This window comes from Pinus tabuliformis, chromosome J (genome assembly GCF_031772625.1).
Source record: "Pinus tabuliformis cultivar Carrire ecotype Pingquan chromosome J, CPIR1, whole genome shotgun sequence".
In the NCBI taxonomy this organism is placed as follows: Eukaryota; Viridiplantae; Streptophyta; class Pinopsida; order Pinales; family Pinaceae; genus Pinus; species Pinus tabuliformis.
Genome location: NC_142295.1, coordinates 1,232,805,637 through 1,232,813,537, shown reverse-complemented (window position 1 = coordinate 1,232,813,537; position 7,901 = coordinate 1,232,805,637). Strand labels below are relative to the sequence as shown.

General features: G+C 35.5%; 1 pseudogene; it reads right to left on the bottom strand.

Moving 5' to 3' along the window:
* Nucleotides 1–6,374: 6,374 nt before the first annotated feature.
* On the bottom strand, nt 6,375–6,941 carry LOC149231605 (transcription factor MTB1 pseudogene; annotated as a pseudogene).
* Between the last annotated feature and the right edge of the window lie 960 nt (nt 6,942–7,901).

Sequence of the window (7,901 nt, the reverse complement as noted above, 5' to 3'; positions counted from 1 at the left end):
GGGTATGGTCTTGGATGATTCTGTGTCTCCAATCCCAATTGATTAACTATATGTTTAGATATTAAATGTGCTTGCGATCCATTGTCAAAGATTGTGTCAATATTTGTATGCTTAGAAGTTATCCTTATGTGGAAGAGTTCAACTCTTTTATCCTCATGTGAAGGATTTATGTTTGAAGAATATGCAATAGTTTTCGAACTTGAACCAGTATTAGAGGTTTTACCTATTGTAACCATAACGGTTATCCTCCTTTCATCACCTGAATCTAAACCTCGATCATGCTGGACTATTGCATTGGCCTTATTTTCATGATTCTCCTTCAGGAAATTTTTGGGCTTAAGTTCTAGATGAAGTTTCTAGCACTTGATTCATCATGACTGATTCTTTGGCAATGAGAACAATTAGGCCTTTCCTTCTGAATGATCGCTAATTTATTTCTCTTCGAAATGTTCTTCCCCTTACTGTCACTACAATATTTGGTTTCCAACACTTTGGATGACTGCGATGAAATTTTTTATGGTTTGCCACCTAATTCAATATGTATGGCCTGAATACACACCTCATCGAAATCATCAGGATTAAACATCAATAAACAATGCTGAAAATATGAATGTAAACTGTCGATGCATTTTAACAAAGTTTCACATGTATCCAATGAAATAACAACCACTAATTCTTTCTTTCTGAACTCCTGAGTAAACTCCTGAACACTCTGCCCTTTACCTTGCCTCAGATGCTACCAATCAATAAAAACTTGTCGCATGTATCCTAAAGGACAGAACTATTTCATAAGAGATTTTAAAAACTTAGACCATGACGAGATGATTTTTTCTTTATGCTTTATATCTATCTGAGTTTTACTTTCCCACCAGATTAAAGTTGTTCCCCCCATTCTAAGTGTAGCTAACTGAATTTTAGTTTTATCTCTAGAAATGTTCTGAATTCTATAATACACTTCTAACTGCTTTATCCAGTTATCTAACTTTTTAGGATTCATTTCGCCATCATAAATAGGTAACTCAAATTTAACATCAAATTTCAAAAGAGATGTTTTCTTAGGTTTCTTTTCCCTTTCAAATTCTGCACGGGAAGAAGAAGAAGAAGAAGAAGAAGAAGACGAAGAAGAAGAAGAAGAAGAGGATGATGGATATGATGGAGGTGAAGGTGGTTTATCAATCTTCCCTTTACCTTTGTCCTTCTTCAATGTCTTTGAATAAGAAGAATCTCTCACCTTCTTGTCTTCATACAATTCTCCCAACATCTACTGCATAGTTAAGAACACCTGTTGAAATTGTTCTTTACTCATCTTAGTTTCAGTGCTTTCACCTGCACCAGGTCTTGACATGGTCGATTTCTGAACGACTCGTCGCTTTCCAATCTCTAGATCGACTTGCTCAAGGATTCCTTCTCCTCATTGCGACTTTGACCTGGTAAACATTCAATGGCACATTCTACAAACACAACCTACTTTGATACCAAATTATATGATCTGAAATGATCATAAACTAAATACTAATGTAGAATTGATTAACCATTAATGATTTGAATGTTAGTTGAAGCACGCAAATCGAGGAAAAGCTACTTGAATAGAACACTTTACGACAACTGATTAAACATAAAATCGATGCATAACATATGTGAAAATAGGAAAAACATAGTGATACCAGACAACAAATTGATGATGGAGTTCGTCCCTCATGGACTACGTCTCCGAGTCCTCTTTCAGGATGGGCAACCGTTTTTATTAGGAATGAGAAGAAGGTGTTGATTACAAGGAGAAAATACCAGACTAAATGTGCACACAGGCACTTCTGATCACTGTCATTAGATAGCACTCTGAACCAACTTTCCAATGCTACTTACGGTTTCCAAAACCGACCCCGGATGCTCCCGAAACACTGAAAACAAAATCGCCTATGTCCTCCAAAATTTGCATACAAAAGTTAAAAACCACTCTCCTATCTTTCAATGGACAAATCCGCCTTTTAAAGGCATGTGGATACATTGAAACCACCTTGGCTGAATTTAGGATGAATGAAGTTGCAATCTGGATGTTTGGCAGCCTCGGTCTAGTTGGCAATTGACACCTAAGGTAGGGTTTCATGGTGGAGGAATTAGTTGGCACCACAAAATGCAACAAAAACCCACTTTTAGACTATAGGTTAGCCCAGAAGTGTTAGCAGTTACCTAACTGGGTGGAGGTTGTAACCATTTCCATGTGACCACCCGACGGTCGACTACCTGACTGCCATCTAGTGGTCTCCCCCGGCAGTTCTGGCTAACGACACGACCCTAACTGTTGCGTGTGACAACCTCACTTCTGGCGATTGCGAAGAATTTTCCACATAGTCAGGCTAATGGCTACCATGACAACTTACCATTCACATGTCTACGGTTATGGCCTGTGGTTAGCTCTGATTGTTTACAACCAGTGGCTTGACCACATCTGTTCGCATGCTGTTATCTACCCCTGCGTTCTTCGTCACAGTTAGACTCAACTACGGTCAAGGGCTAACCTCTGATCACATGACCATGCGGTCCCATTGCGGTTAGATCTGATAGTTAGGCCTGTTTTGTTTATTTGTAATGTTTAATATGTTTAAACTATGCCAAGGGTTGGTATAACACAATCTTAGGATTTTAGGTTTAGTTTTTTTTAATACATATTACAATGTATTATGGTTAGAAATTAGCTTTTGTAATGCATTTGATACAATAGGTTTATCATAGGATTTAGGTTTTACATTAGGGTTTAGGTTTTGTATTTGTTTTGAACCATGTAGCTTTTTAGGGCTAGGACTTACATAAAAAACCTTTTACATCAATTTGTCACAAAGTGACATTTGTGACATTTGTCACATGATGATAATAAACCCATGCATATCGTCGACAAACAACAATATTGATCCTCTACCATGATGACACCTATGTCAACACTAATTCTGCAAAAACGAATGACAAAACACATGTCGTCGACCAAATCCAGGGGAATTGTTGATGAACTCATATTGACAACCAGATGCAAACCCATATCAACTGAACACCATGGAAACCAATTATCTAAACAACCTGATCCAACACTGTCGAATTGTTGAAGCTGAACTGAAGTGACAACAACACTGAACACTGATGGCGACACCTGAACAACTGTGCAATTGAATCAACAGATCCTCCTAGATCATTCCTCTCCACCTAAAAGCTTTTGGACCACAAAAGTTTGACTAAACAAATAGTCGTTGAGGGAAGAACTCCCTCTCTTTCCACCTTGAACTGACAATGTATCAATACATTCGATCAATCATCTGCAAGTGATGACCCTGATGATGCTGACCATGGTACTTTTTGATTCGGTGACCTGTTTCTTCCATTCGCAGTGTGAACAACTTGCGACGATGGGCAAACAACTTGTTATCAACATGGTAATTGAATTCTTTCCATGAAGAATCGTGAGTTAGTGATTCAAAAACATCTTTGAAAATAATATTTGTAGAATTTTTTTCAATACATCTGATGGGTATTAACAATCTACTTTCCCGAATAATTGAAATATTCAAAGACTCCTTTGGTTTTGACTTCATATCAATTACTTGACTTGATTTACTTTCCTATTGATTGATTACTAAGTGAACTTCTGGCACTGAGCTCATCTAGCTGTGATGTAAAGACTGCTGCAGCTTAATTTGGCTTTGAAAGTACCTAAGTAATTGTTGATTTACTTGAATCACTATTTCTTCGTCTATTAACTTATATCTCCATTGACTAACACTTTTACTAATTGCATTAGTTTTCACATCATCATAAGGAAACTTTAGATTTACTTCTGAAAATGCTTTGTCATGAAAACTTATAGACTTTCTCTCCACTTGAAAAGAGGCTTCATTACTTTTTAAAGCATGGAATGATGATGCAATACCAAGGAAATGTAACACTAACCTTCCCCAATACTAACCTACAGCCCTGAAACTGAAAATAAACATACCATCGGAAACAAGTCTCTGATTAGACTCACATGTACCATTCCCTGCAATACACTGTTGATGATGATAGTTTCTAGAATTTAGTTGAATGAATTAGTTGAGAGTCATTCTATTTTTAAGAAGATGTTCATAGGACATTAAATGTATCTCATGTTGCTTATCCTGTTTATGAATAAGATTTCTTGGAAAATAATCAACCACCTTGACTAATTGATCTATAAACTGAATCTCGCATTCCAAACAATCATCCCTATGTTGTTCCTTAATAAACATGAGTACATATTTACTTGAACTTATTAACTACTTAACTTGATTTGTAATAATTAAATCCAAGTTTTATTTGACTTTATGAACCCTAACAATAAATTCAACCCCTTCTTTCTTTAGGTGATATTTATTTGCTCTTCTGTAAAACACTTCATCTCTATCATAAAGATAAGGACTTCCTAAGACAACTCCACATATGTCTACCGAGACCACATCTAACTCCACTTCATGAAATTACTTAGATGTAATTGCAAATTTTAACCGACACTGCTTTGTGACATGTATATGAGTTGATTTATTAATCCAATCTAATGGGTATGGCCTTGGATGATTTTTTGTCTCCAATCCCAATTGATTAACTATATGTTCAGATATTAAATTTGCCTGTGATCCACTGTCAAACATTGTGTAAATCTTTGTATGCTTAGAAGTTATCCTTATGTGGAAGAGTTCAACTCTTTTATCCTCATGTGAGGGATTTCTGTTTGAAGAAGATGCAATAGTTTTCGAACTTGAACCTATATTAGAGAAAACCACCATTCCGTTGTTGAATACATAGAAGGGAAGAGCACTAGTGTGCGTGCCATATTTCTTCTAAGCAATCCATCATCTTAGTGATAAAAGAGGAATCCACCATTGGATTGTCTTCATACTTCTTTGAGAGAGAGGAGAAACTTGCAAAGAGATTGAGAAAAAGAAACCCCCTTGCTGAGGATTTTTGAGCACCATATCTCAAAGGAATTCTCTTCAAGTGTCTAAGATTCATCTATTGTATTTAACCTCTATATTAGCAGTCAATAAAGGGAGAATTTTGATTATTTTGTTGACTTGTTTGCTCCATTGAGCATTGCTTGTGTATTTACCTCTTTGTTTAGTTTATGTTTATGTCTACGTTATTTACAATATTTATAATGTTTTGTTTATTTAAGTATGTCCACTAACAACGCTAATCATTCCTATGATCCTTTGCAGGGAACAATCAATTGTTAATGAGGTGTCTTTTGGTACAACATTGCCATAAAAAAACTACCATGAGGGGCATGTTAGTTCCCTATAATACTAGTGTAGCCCCCTTATTGTTATTGTTGTGCCCATGTGGCCCCCATATTGTTATTGTGGTTCTCCATAGAAGCCCACTATTTTTATTGTTGCGGCCTTACATTTTTATTGTAATGTAGGTTATGATTATATTGTGACCACTTAGAGTGCTATATATACAAAGGAGGTCTTGTCATTTGTATCATCCAAGAATTGTTTATTTATGTAATTTAAGGAGGTTTTCCCCTCAAAGAGGATAATTTTTAAGTCGTTGATCTATCAATTTGTGAGATGGTTGAACATATCATCCCCTATTCTATAAAGGTGAGAATACACAAATGAATCTAGCATATATACAGAGAGAAGCTACCTAATCCATTAAGAAAAATATGCTACAATGGAAACTTTTCTTCTACCAATTCTGCATGACACAACATCTTGTAACTCTCGGGGATGTTGAGAAGTAACAGAAAGAAGCCAAGATATGCTAAAAAAATCATTTTTTTGAACAAGAATGGTGAAGAGTAGAGACTAGAATTTAGTAAAGTTAGCAATGCTGGACTGGAATGATGAAATTAAAAAGAGATCCCACACATTGGCCAAAACAAAAAACCTATAAGAATTACATAAAGTATATAATTTAGAAGACAAAAAAGGAGATAAAATAGAAATGTTACATATACCTTGAAATTTGATAACCAATCAAACTACACAATTGTGACCATATTTAAGAATATTTTACCACTCAAATCAAATAATTGAAAGAACCCTGTCCAAGTTACCTATGCATTTAATTGGGCTATCACTTCAGAAAGTACATGCATACACTCCCTAGAGGCATGTGGGGAAAGTATTTATGCCATTCAATTGGCACTTTCACACTTATCCGTTTAGAAAATGATGTCAATAACTCTTTCGTCCTATCAAATTAATGCAATTCCACCCAAAGTAGCAGTATTTGAGAGTACTATATCGTCAAGCTTGCTTCCATGAATCTGCAATCTACTTATCCCCTTTGGTTCTTTTCCTAACTATATTATGTCCTTGTTTAACCAAAGAAAAATCTTGTTGATCATCTTCTTCAATGAGAAATTAACCAAAAATTACAGCGACTAATTTTTCATTATTCAGTTCTTGTGCACCATTGAGCTTGACTACAAATGTATGAAGAATCATCTCTTTAGCAGTAGATATATCTTCCTGTTGTACATCTAACTGAATTTCTTGCAAAGAAATCATCACTCTTTCAACTGGATGACACTCCTGTGGACAGGTTACTCTAATCACAACATCTCCATTCAGTGGACAGGTTACTCTAATCACAACATCTCCATTCACTGTTTAAACATCAACTTTAGGGATGGAACTGATGTTTATAACAATTCGCATATTTCGAGGAGCTGAAAATGATGCATGGAAGGTTTTTTCTTGTATCTCCTCCTCCTTTTCCCTATCCTTGAGTTTCTTCTAGAGCTCTTGGACATATGCAATAGCATCCCCTAGTAAGGAAGATTTATCCATTTTGGAGATTTTGGGCACAACACCTCTTAGCGCATAAAAATATTGGTTGAGCTTCTCCCGTCTTTGACGCTCCACTTCAACATGATTTAGAGGATGATCTCTTCCATCGACAACTTTTCTCCCTTTTTTTTCTTTCATTTCTTTATTATATCTCCAATTCCTAGAGCACAAGGACTAGTACTAGCATGGTGTCCTATGTTAGTGTTTGCTTTGGGTAACATAAGCCTTATCAAATCACTTGAAATGGATCTTGTACCACCTGTATCCTTTTCTGGTCTCTTGATTAGTGTTATAAAAGACCATCTAAGTTCCACGACGAGTTTCCATTGATGCAGGGTTTTTTCCGTAGGAAAAAAATTCGAGACATATTGGAGCTTTCTCTTCATAGTTAGACAACCACTCAATTAACTAGACATTATACCCTACTCCTACTGCATCAAAATTGAAATAAAAGCACGATAGACCTAAACATTGGCTTCCACTTTCTCAAACAAAGGTCTCCAAAAAGAACCCAATCAGACACCAACGAAAATGTATTTACACTATAGTGTACTGACATTTTCTAGTAATGGAAAAAGATTTGCGTGTGATAAATACCGTGAAGAAGAAATATTTGAGGTAAGCATGGAATATGAAAAATTCAGTATCCACAAATAAATATCTGAACTACAAAAACATGCAACAGAAAAATTTCTTAATTCTTCTACAACAAAGACTAGTTGCTCAGACTGCATACGAAAAATGCATCTTCCTTCTTCGTAGCTATTGCCAAAACCAGCTTGTGCAATGACATATGCACTAAAATTCTCAGACTCTTCATAAATGTAAATCTAATTCATGCCTACTTCAATGGAACATTTCCATTTACTTAGCATATTCGTGGCACTCCAAGCAATCACAGGAATCAATGCATGTTGTGTACACACACAATCATACCAAAATTGAAACATAGAGGATTATATACATTTTAAAAGTTTAAGAAGAATTGTATATCTTCCGATAATAATTAAGAAGAACTAATTTAAATATATTATTCTCAAGTTCTCTCTGAAGAAATGTTATTTGAATATATTACTCTCAAATTCTGTGAGGAAAACA